We start from the raw sequence: 12,275 nt of genomic DNA, 5'->3' as shown, positions 1-12,275 counted from the left end.
AGTGAGAGTTTTAAAACTTTGTTTCAGCCTTACTGTCTGTGCTCTCAGTTATGAGATAGGGAAATCTGGATGTTCACCAGCTTGATGACATATCTCATAAGCAACGATGCCATGAGTTGCTGAAATAGGGATGAGAAATTAAAGCTCCAGAAGTGAATGCTCTGTCTCTATCTTGCACAGTTAACACACAAAGACCAACCTATGGACTAGAAATGTGCTCCAGGTAGTGACTCTGTAATTCCCGTTTCCTGATTAATTTTACTTAGATTTAATGAGCTCTTAGGTTTCTTTAAATGGATTTTTGCACATCTGAAGTATTTTCAGTCTTCCAGAGATCACACAGGAAGGTTGTGCTGCATAAGTTTCAGCAGTATGCAAAGCTGCCATCTTTTTATAGAATTTTGTCACTGCTGACATACTGTCAAATGGATGTGAAGGAAATCAGAGTATGCAACTTGACTTAAAATGTTAGGTGTGCAGTGAAAGACATTTTCATGAGAAATGTCATGTCCTTAGCAATCTAGGTTTTCGACAAGGTAACTTAGCCAAGTTCTGCTGTGGTATTTTACACTTTTACTGATGGTCGCTTCACATCTATGTGATGAAGTTCTGTTGTCCACCTTGTCTGTGAATATTTACTAACAGTAACAAAATGCCTTTGATTTCTTGTGAGGAAAATGTGTAGACATGTATAACTCAAATATGTTTTTCAATTAGTGATTCCCTCAAATTTGTTGAACCATATAGCTTCTATAAAAATGTAAGCAGTAAATTAATGCCAACACAAGCTCCTTATTGGTTCATGGAGACAACAGTGTGCTGCTTTTTCTCCTCATGTCTGGAAGGAACAACCCGTCACCACTCACACATTGTCTAATCTGATGTTCCACAAGTCCATCTTCAAAACGCATCCTTAAAATGCAGTGCCTACCAAAAACTGGTGGTTTAGAATTGTGAAGACCAGCTGCTGTACTGCTCAGCTCCCTCTCCTGCCCACATGTGTACGTTGCCTCCTGGAGTGAGAAGCAAACAGCTGGGGGAACAAGGATAGTCTTGAGTTGGGCTTCGTGCAGCATTGAGCATAACTGGATCTTTAGCTGTAGAATGGAGGTTTTGAAGTTAGCATGGGACATTTGCCAGTGTGCTGGTAGGATAACTTGCAGTTGTCCCTGGTTATCTGTGCACACAGTGTCTGTCTCTTTCGATTTTCAAATAAGATATGTATTGTCCCAGTTTTTCTGAGGGAAAGAAGGTGACAAAAAACAACTGTAGAAATCAGGGGAAAAAGTAGGGACAGTGGGGTGACAAAGGTTGCTGAATGAGGCCTGTGATAGGACAGGTAAAATTCCAAGGAAAATAATTGTGGGCTACATCCTTAAGCCTGCCCTGCTGATCCACCCCAATGTCTTCTCACTCTTTTCCCACTGATGTCAACCTGGTAATAAAACATTGTGCCCAAATCCCACTGGGAGGATAACTCACTCCAAATACTGGGATGTTTTTCAGGATCTTGCATCAGGGAACCCAGGGGTTTGGTTGCTGCATGTCTGCACTGATGGAACACATCCTCTTGAGGAGCTCCACTGGCATTACCTGTAAGTGCTACAAAGCTGTAAACTTCAGGATGGACTTGATTTTCTCAAGTTGAATGGGAGATCTTTGTTTTATTGTCGGAAAAAAGCAGATAAACAATGTCCAATTCTGGCAAAGCATCAACAGAGGGCTCTGCAGCTTGACTAGACATCACGTGTGCAACACAGCTTCCGTGCCCTAACTGAGAACCCATGCTCCTGCAGGGAGATGGGTGCTGGCTTTTTAAGTTGAGCTAGAAATACTGGAAAGATATTGTTCCTTTCTGAACAAAAGGGAAAAAAAGGGCTGTGTGATGTCCCTCTCTCAGGTTCCTCCTGCCCGATGGGGACAGTGATGGTGTGAGCACTGCAGGAAGTGGAGCGGGGCAGCAGCTGTGTGTGCTTCTTTACAAAGAAATGCTAAAATAGAAAATCAAAGAAACAGAAGTGTTTATCTGAGTGAAATTCGGTGTCATAGTTAAAGCTTGTTATTGTTGTTTTACTAGCAGACCCTCTGATTGTCCTGAATTTGCAATTTTATAAATAATAAGTAACTCTATGGTGAGTGTCACAGTTAGCAAAGCCATGCAGCAAAGCAGATTTGTTACCAGCTATTTGTTTCAGTACTCAAAGGGTTTCATTGAAAGTCTGAAAAGGGAAGTTGTCTTGAGGCTTAGAGCTGTAATTCCTTTCAGCATTTCCTTTTAAACTGCACGTTCACCTTCTGCAAAAATCGAATGCCACCTGTTTGCTGCAAATGTAGCTGATATTTTCATACTTGACAATTTGGCTTTTTCTCCAATCCAGAAGAGTTTGGCCCTAGACCTGAGTGAGATGGTTAGTTTCTGCTGTTGCAGGAAGTGGTTTGACTTTACTTTTTTTTCTTCTAGCTTTCTTTCTATCTTTATGAGCTGAGGGAGATTAACCCAAATGCTGGCGATAGACACGTGACCAAGAAGTTTTCCGTTTTGTGAAACAGTTAAAACTGTTGCTGCTTGATGACAGTTTGAGATGAGACGGCCACGCCTGTGAGACTGTAGGTAAGAAGTCTTAAATTCATCTAATTCAGGAAATATGATAATGGTTTTAATATCTGTAACTGCATTCCGTGCGCCTTCCATACAAGTTGTATCAGCACAACTATTTTATTTCTATCGTCATTTTTTTAAACTTGAATACAATTTGGAGAGCAGTAATGAGAAATGATGCTTTAAATGTAAGATTGATATTCAGAATCTAAAATACTGTCATAACCTCTGCAAGACGCAACGATATCTACTCATCTGTAACATCCCAAACTACTGATCACTTCTCCCGTCTGCATCACTCCTAAGTGGTCATCCCCAAAAGTAGAAAAGATCAGCAATGCTGCTTGGGAAAACAACTTGAGTTGTGTTTCCCTCCCCTTACCTTGTCCGGCTGCAAATAACACTGTGTGTTTAACTGGCTTCCCTGCTGGTGACCGTGAGGGTTCTGATCAGTAATGGTGGATTCTGCAAAAGTCAGTGAGTGGCAGAGGTTGGTCTCTAGTTGACTGTAGGTATTGCTGGAGACTGAAGAGTCTCTTGCTCCATGTCAGCTAACTTGGTACTACTTTATTACTCATCAGTCATGGCAGTAAAAATAGGGCATGGGGAAGTGTAAGGGACACAGTACAAAAAATACTCTTGGTTTACCCGTGGGGACACTCATCACTTCTCCTTATGGAGCTGCTCGGTGGAAATGCCACGATGGCATGTTTCTGCATAAAGCTATTTAGATCCAGACTGTTTTGTCCTCTGCCTTGGGAATCAGCCACAAACAAAATGAAAAATGTGAAATTAGCTTTGCATTTCTCTCTGCTTTCTGGTTTTTTGTAGAAAGAAATCACAAGGTTAGAAGATGTTCAAATAACACAATAGAGTGTTCTGATTATGGACTAACACAAAGGAGGGACAAGATTTGCTTTCCTGCTAATACACAGCTTGTTGCAAACTTGGTGACATGCTCATGTTTGTAACGGATAACCTTATCATTAGAAGCAACTTGTTTTTCATTTGATAATATGGGTCAGAGTTGAAAGAAATCACACGTGAATTTAAGCTCATTTTGAAATCATGTATAGTTATCAGAGACAGATTCCGGAGCAGTGTTTTAAGATTACATTTCAGATTTTCTATTCTATTTTTGAAGGAAAAAAAAAGCCGTCCTGCCTGCTTACACAGAGCAGCACAGACAGGGAGATTGTAGAAAAAGAACACATTGCCTTCCTGGGCTGTCTGTAGTGGTTTTTATGTGACTTCTTCAGTGTTTTAGAGTGATTTGAAATGCATTGTTTTTGTCACAGGGCTGTGAGATTTGGTAAACTAAGTTTGGATTCTCAGATTCTTATTTTTTTTTCTCTTGCTGTTTTCCTCTGTGTGTCCAAAGTAAATTAATTTACAAGCAGCATTTCTTGTTCGCTTTACCTCCCAATCCAATTACATTGGCAGTACGGATTTGTTCACTTTCTTTTTCAAATGGAACAAGTAGCCCCAAAACTCTGCTTTAAAGTTTATGCTACAATAAAATAACAGAAGATGGCTTTTGCTGTGCTGCCCAGAGACTCCAGCTCGGCTCTGTGCTATGGAGTCCCATGGACTTTTAGCAGCAGAAGGTATCTCCTCATGGCCTGTTTCTACCAGATTATGTGATGCTTACTGGGTTCTGTGCGGCTTCTACCAAATTGTCTGGGACCCACAGTCTGCAATTCTGATACTTTTTGGAGATACATCTCTGCTGCATCAGCTCAGTTGCTTTGAGTTGCTAACTATTGTTGTTGAAGCCTGTGTACTTGTAAAATCTTTCCCTTGATGCTGCAGAAATCTCTCTGTTATGTGTGCTGTTAATCGGAGACCTGAAATAAGATGATTGTACTGATCCTTCCCAACCCAGCATGTCTAAGCGTAGCTTGGGTTGATCTTTTAAAACTAAAGAAAGCATCAGGGGAGCTCCAGCCAGTTTCTGTGCTGTCCATCTCTCAGTTAAGACTTCTGCATGGATTTACAGAATCCATTTCACAGGTACTGGTGGGTGACATCTATATGAACGTCCTCTGATAACTTTCATGGTTTCCTTTGTTTGTAGCTTTAGTCTTCTTTTTCTTTAAGAAGTTTATATAAATGTGAAAAACACATCAGTTTTCTGAGCTTGCTTTTGCAATCCGAGTATGGCAAATGGAACTTCTAGTAGAGCTCAGTCTGTGGATGTGGTCAGGTCTTGCTGGATGCTTATTAGCTGATAATTGTTTAAGAGACATGCTTCATGACATTCCGGATATTGAATTGTTCACTTGTTTTTGAGCTTTGTGGGTTTGTAGTGTGGCTTTTCCAAAGCCTTTTCCTGATGAACCAGACAAGCACTATCCTCAAGCAATTGAACTTGAAGTGACTTCTGACTCCTCTAAGACACGCACCAGTTTTTCAGCACAAGTGCAATATGAGAAGAGGAGGTGGGTGAGAAAAGGAGGAAGAAAAACCCAGAAGTTAATATGACTGAGAGCAGAAGAGACGTGCTTTAAAGATGTGGTTGTCTTTTGTTTCTTCTTTTCCTGCCCCACCCTGAGCAAAAACACCACTGTATTTGCTGCTGAATCAGATACCAGTGTGTCTGTTTGAGCTGAAGCTCCTCCTAGACCAGGCATAGTGCTCCTGAACTTATTTGCTGCTCAGGATGTTACTAAACTTTCTTCCTTTGCGGGCAAGAAGCGTAATGACATAGATAATTTGTAGAGATATTGCAGTGTTGGAGTTCAGGCTCAGATAGAGTAACCTTCATGGTTGGTGGGTCCAGGTCCAGCCTGTGGGATGTCAGGGTGATCTCAGTATTCATAGAATCAATCACAGGATGGTTTGAGTTGCAAGGGACCTTTAAGGCCACTCAGTTCCAACTCCCTGCCATGAGCTGCTTGTCGTCCACCAGATCAGAGCGAACCAGGCAGTGCACACTGGGAATTGGACCCAATGCTGGCATTCATGTGGGAATCCTCAGTCTGCATGTTAGAACTGAAAGGATCTAGACCCCAACACATGCTGTAGGAGAGCCTGATGGTAACACTGTGGGCAACCGCAACAAGAACAGAAGCTTCCCCAGGCTCTGTGAGTCAAAATGCATTTCAAGTGAATAATTTTACTACAGATAAATCAACTTTTTTCCAGAAGGAAGGTGTTAACGTCAGACTTTCCAAACGGCCAAGTACTCTCTCTTAGGTGCTGCATTTGGTTTTTGCTCTGGGTTGAGTGGTTCTGAGGCTTGAACTGGAAAGATGAATGTTTCTCTTATCACCGGTATGTTGCACAATGGTTACGTTATCAGGGGGAACAAAACAACAACAACTGAAAAACAGACAAAACTTATTGAAGATTAATCATCAGTAAACAAATTCCCACAATGATTTTTGGCTGGAGGTGGCACCTTGAGTGGAAAAGGAGGTGCAGCCAGCCTGAGTAAAAGCATCTCAACCCCTCCTCAATTCTTGCCCTCAGTGAATGAAGGAAAGGATTGCCCTTGGTCTTAACAGAGGCTTTGATAAACTGATTCCTTCTATTCGTGTTTGAATTTTGTTTGAATTTCCCTTAGAGAATTTGGTAGTGGCTTCAGATTGAGTAGTGCATAGTTTTATAGACCTGAGATGCTCTAGAGACTTTGTTTGGGAAATGTCTTTTCTAGTTTAGTTTTTCATCTAAAGTTTGGAACTTTCCATTGTATCTTTCCAAGAGTGCGAAAGATTGAAGAAAGGAAACTTCTTAAGACGTAGAACAAAAATATTATAACAATTAAAAGGTTAAGCTCAGAGGCTTATTACCAGAGATCCATCTTGCATCAGATACAGATGTTAAGGGAATAAAGTTTTTGCACTGCATGGATGTTTTAACATGGATAGGTAGGATTGTTAGATCTTGCATTGCACTCAGATGGAACCATTGATGAATATGAGCTCAATCAGCTCTGAGTTACCGCACTATTTTATATGCACACAGCGATGGCATATATAAGACACAGTGAGCATGGCTGCAGTGTGCCTCAGAGGATGGGGAAGAGAGATGTGTATGATACTGACCCTTCACTGTGTCCATTCCTAAGGGCTTGGGAGAGAGGAATAATCAGCCTTCAGGCATCACATTGTGCATTTTGGAAAGGAGAGAGTCTATAGGGAGAGAGTTTTATTAGGGAGTGTAGTGAGGATTGGTTTAAACTACAAGAGGGGAGACTGAGATTAGACATTAGGGAGAAATTCTTCACCTTGATGGTGGTGAGGCACAGGCTTCCCATAGAGGCTGTGGATTCCCCATCCTCGTTAGTGCTCAAGGCCAGGTTGGATGGGGCTTTGGACAACCTGATCTGGTGGGATGGAAAGTTACACAGAAATTACTTGTGGCTCAAAAAGGGCTTGAAAAGACATCAGACAATTATTTTAAAAAAGAGTGTTTTGAAAGATGTTGTTTAGATGCAAATTAAGTGCAGGGACATCAACTCCTCTCACACCACAGCTCCATTTTACCACTGAAATGCCTGGCTCTGTCATTTTTCCTCTTATCAGCACGGGGTGGGGGCGGGGGGCAGGTGAATGCCACGCTTCTCACTTACTGTTGGGGTCTACTTGTCAGACCTGGAACCACTGCACTCCTGCTGTCATTGCTGCGGGCTCTGGCTGCTTCTACCAAGTGCAGCACATCTGTGTGGGACTGGGGGTGCAGGTGGCTCTGCTCCCCTCACATGAACAGAGCATGCATACAAGGTTTCTGGCAATGTCTCGAGTCACCTTTGTGAAATAACATTTTGATGCTTGATCCTACACAAAACAAAGCTAATTTGCAATCATAAATTTAGGTGCATTTACTGGAGCTTGTACTCAAACTTCTCGAATAATCAAAGCCAGTCTATTTTTAGCAGCACTGTACCCTTGGTATTTACCTTCTGCTGCAAGCAGATGCCTTAGCTGCTGATATGAGATAGCATCACATCAAACCAACGTCTTTGTCCTACCCCTTTGTGTGCAGGGGAGCAGTGCAGCAGGGCAGGCACCTCAGGCACCTTCTGCTCCTCTTGGGGCCCATCAGAAGTGATGGCAAAGAGAGAAACACAGGGGCCCACCAAAGGCAGAAGAGGGGCTCACCCGAGACAAACCACAAAGAATTTCCCCTTCTAGTTCCTGCTGTAGCTTCAGAGTTTTCTTCTAATTTGTAAGTGCTATCTCTGCTGCCTTTCACAGCACTTCCCTTGCAAGAGCAGCAAGGGAGCTCTGCAAAAGAAAAATGGAATGTGAGAGCAGATCAAATGTATCTGGAGCTGTATTTTCCCCCCTCAGATGGGAAGTGGGAGCAATGAGAAGAAGGAAGGGAGCAGCTGTAGGATCACAGCTGAGAACTGCTGCAGATCTGTATGCAGAAGGAGGGAGGGAGGGTGGGCGGCACTTCCATGTGCACAGCACGGTGATCGGATGCTATAGCAGGCAGTGGGCAGGAGGGGATATGACTGTCTGAATAAGAAGCAGGCCTCTTGTTGTGACAAGTTGTGCTAGAGAGAAGTTATTTTATCACGTTTCCTTTTAATATCGTTTTTAAAGCCTGAGAAGTTTAAAGCCTTTCCTGTTCAGTAAACTGAGTTTGACAGAATTATCTGCAGGCTGATGGGTTTACGGAACTGCAGAATGGGTAATGGTAGGGCAAACGTGCAGCAATGTGTGCTCCCAAATCATTTAGAGGTCAAAATCTGTGTGTACTCTTAGCCCCTGGTGAGCATGAGGTGCTTCCTCCACAGTAAGTCAACTTCTTGTCTGATGTGGAGCACGTGCGTGAACATGAATGTGTTGCAGGTCCTCAACATGATATAAGGTCCTACCCAAAATATCCTTGTGATGGATTACTTATGTAGTGGCAGTCAAACTGAAACTGAAACTTCTGTTTCTTCAGCTCATAGAAAATGTGTTTCTTGGGCTACTCATGGCAAGCTTGCTTGCATGTCAGAAATATTTTTCTAATACCTCAGTTTGTCTTGTGGTGCTAGCTCTTCTCCAGAGAGTTTGGGCTGTTCCAAATTACCATCACCACATGTCTGCTCCAGGTAAGCATGGTAAGTTTGGATGAATATCTGAATCTCTGTGGGGAGAAGTTCTGCAGAACTGAGCTGGAAGTATTTCAAGCAGTCTTTGAGATTTCTGTCACTTCTGCTTGTATCTGTAAATACGGCAAGAATAACCTTTCCTGTAGTGTCTCAGCGCTTCAGATCTGGCAACATTAGAAGTAAAAACACTTTTCTGAACATTTAGGCTATAGGAACAGATTTCTTTCAAGCACTGGAGAAAATCTGTGACTCTTATGTGATCTTCCTAGAGAAAACATTGGATTTTTTAAATATTTTTTTCTTAAATTCAGAATTAGATGGCTTTAAACTAAAAAAGTTGCTGTGTGGCAAGCGTCATATGCAGATGTAAAACAAGTTCAGAGGTGATCAGTCTTGCATGGTGGTTCAACGGCTCTGCTCTGCACTGCTTTGTAGCATACCAGTATTTGTCAGGAAGGATGGAAGTAGGAGGAAATCATCCTATCAGGTGAGAAAAAGATAGTGAAGGATGGTCATGAGTACCCAAGCAGTTCTCCTCTGATCCCCTCTAGTACTTCTGAGATCTCATTTGGCATTAAATCAGTTAAATTGCCATGATTATCTGTGATGCTCAGATTATCTTCTTGTCATTGGCTCAGTGGCTGAGCCACTCTCATTCTGCCATTCAGTACCTTAGAATGCACTAGAAATGATACATGGGAGACAAAGTTTTTCATTAAAAATTATATATATATATATATATATATATATATATAGTAATACTGTGTATACACAATGAGTTTTTGCCATTTGGAGCACTTGTAGTTCAGCTCGCACAGCACGGGAAATGGAGGCAGGTGTCGTGGATCAGATGCTCTCCAGAAAGAGATGCAGTGTGCTGCCAACAGGAAGACCTAGAATTCTTTTTGTATTTTTTTTTTTTCCCCAGGCATGTTCTCTTACATATTCAACTGAATTTCTACTATGGACAACTGTTCTCAAAACATATGCAGGCCAAACCGTACACAAAGAATACTTTTAGCTTCAAGTTCTTCTTGAAAATGAGATATTAAATTGACATGGGAATGATGAAAATAGACTCCATTATGCTATCTCATATGATATATTGTGACAGACACACTTTCAAAACAACTGTTACCTTTCCTGGGACCTTCACATGCAATATAATTAAGAAACTAAGTGACGCAAGAGGAGACATGGCCATATGCAGTCACTTGCTGCCTTGAAGAAGCTTGTGTTTTTGTTGTTTTCAGTGTTATTATAATGATATTTCCTAGCAGGCTTTTATTTGTTTATTGCAGGGAAGCTCTGCAGTTAGTAGATCGTGGAGGACTGCGGGTGGATTTGTAGTCATTTAATATGGATGTGAAGAGTTGGTCCTAGTAGTCGGCAGTCCATAGTACAGACTGTGAACTCAATGCTACAACTGCTTTACATTTTCACTACGATAGATTTCCTATTGCTTTCTAACCTGGCATCAGGACTCTCTTTGCTGTTTGTGCCCTGGGTGCAGATGTGTGACATGTTATCTGTGAGAGTGGCGTGCTGCAGATGGTTGGAAGAAAAAAAAAATAAAGGTGGAACACAGCAGGCAAAAGAGTAAAAAAATAAAGAAATGAAATAGCGTGATAGTTTACTTGTTGTCCTCTCTCTTTACTTATAGGTGTTTCATCTGTCCCCTTTCATTTCCATCAGCTGTGCGTTAAGCTCTTCCTGCCCCTGAGCTGTACTTCAGCAGAGATAACGTACAGCGTGGAGAAGGCTGAGAGCAAAATCCAATGGCAGAAATATTTATGTAGGTGTGTTGATTTTAAACGCTTCTCTCAGGAACACAGCAATGTTTTCTACTTCACAAGAATGCTCTGAGTCACCTCATGTGGTGCAAGGTTGTTTTTGCATTTGTTAACTCCTACTTCCTCTTCTGTTTTGATAGGCTTTCAGGCCTGTAGGTTTAGTGTAATGGTGACCTAAGTGCTGGATTTTATCTTTCATTGATATTATTTTGGCAGGCTTTGGTGGATGCTCTTCATGTACAGTGTTGCTCTTCAGCTAAAAGAATGCCATTAGTGACTGTAAGCAGGAGCACTTTGATATGAAGTGTTTTCATGTTGCACTGAACCTGTTCACGTTCGTTGTGCTTCTGACTTTGATGGTGCTATAAAATGTTCCCAGGAACAAAGTTGGAGGAAATTAAAAGCTGATTTTGATAAACACCAGAAATGATATGCAAAGGTTTTAATTTAGTAATGTTGAAAAACAAATGCAACAAATTATATTAATCACAGATATATTTTTCCTTTTTTGGATAATGGTACTTATTACAAATGATTGGTTCAAGATGAATTGACGTTGAAGCATAGAAATAATCCAAGTCAAAACATAGAAATACTGCTGTCTCTCTTGTTTCTTGAATTGCCTTTGTGTTGCTTTCTGATTCATTACATCGTGTTGCTTCGCAGTAAACCTACATATAAATATTACTGATACTGTACCAAAAATCAGGAAATAAAGTTATTAGGTAATAACAATCACCCTGATCATTATATAGTCTCCATTACTGGAAATAGCAATGTGCCAAAATGAATTAAAAACCTGATAACTGCAATATGAAACTTCCTCTAGCTCCATGAGCTGCTGCAGGAGAGGAATACTTGCTGGCTGTTACTGTGAGATAGAAGCCGTAATCAAGACATACAAATAGCAGTGAGATGAATCATTCACTCCTGTAATTTGTGCAGAAAGCTATAAGCTGGGAACATTAAGGATTTTTCTTTAGTTGAGAAGTTAACAATGTTAGTTTGCTTCCTTTATCATCTCAGAAACAGTGATTATAAAGGTAATGGAGACAGAAAATAAGTTTTCTCCATCAAAGGAATATTTGAAGTGATAGAGGTATTTTGACTGCTATCAAACAGGATTTTGTGAAAACAGTGCTTTTGAAAGCAATACTATGGAAAATGTTTCTAAAAATTGTTTTATCAAGACTTAGCAGTAAGTGAGGAAGCCAGAGATCTGTTCTCTGCAAGTCTTCAGTATTTCTCAGAAATGGCATGGCTTTACAGTGCGTGCAGATTTGCATGCGCTGTAACCTTTCCATTGCTCACCTCTGCAGTGCTTATTGCTTCCACGCCGTGTGTGCAGAGTTGAAATCAGGGCTATAGTATATTACCCACTGACTTGCCAGATCAGTAAAATGTCCCTTGCCCATTTGGTGGCCATGTGACACCTTTAGTTGGTGTTTGAGCTCTGGCTCCGTTTCAGCCCAATTCACCGTGCAGGTGCTGTGTTATGTACTACCAAGCATCTCAAACAAGAGGACTAATTCCCAGGAGGAGCAACCCCAAGTGCTGACCCACTGAGACTGCTGATCTCATGGCCAGAACAGCCCCTTCCTTCCTCTGCTGAAAGATTTGAACTCCCAAGGCAATCTCCAAAAGAGGTGATTTATGTACGACTGACTTGGTTTTGCTCTTCCAGATAGAAACGTGATTTGTCCCTTAGCCTGTGTGATTCTCCTTTCTACACAACTAATCTGATCTCCTCTTTTTCCAGAAATTAAAGCTGTCCTTTCTTACTTTTCTCCTCCTGTATCATCCATTCAACCTCATGTTAGGGCCTTTCTTT

At 41.3% G+C, this 12,275-nt stretch overlaps 1 protein-coding gene across 1 annotated transcript in view; it reads left to right on the top strand.

The window, feature by feature from the left end:
- The window catches only part of ARHGAP15 (Rho GTPase activating protein 15), a 337,309-nt gene that overhangs the window by 28,709 nt on the left and 296,325 nt on the right, over positions 1 to 12,275 (top strand). The window contains exons 8-10 of the mRNA XM_032445704.1: positions 1,507 to 1,595; positions 2,462 to 2,611; positions 10,315 to 10,450. The gene's annotated coding sequence lies outside the window, so the exon portion shown is untranslated. The remainder of the gene's footprint in view (positions 1 to 1,506; positions 1,596 to 2,461; positions 2,612 to 10,314; positions 10,451 to 12,275) is intronic.

This window comes from Coturnix japonica, chromosome 7, assembly GCF_001577835.2.
Source record: "Coturnix japonica isolate 7356 chromosome 7, Coturnix japonica 2.1, whole genome shotgun sequence".
NCBI lineage: Eukaryota > Metazoa > Chordata > Aves > Galliformes > Phasianidae > Coturnix > Coturnix japonica.
This window is presented reverse-complemented; position numbering and strand designations above follow the sequence as displayed.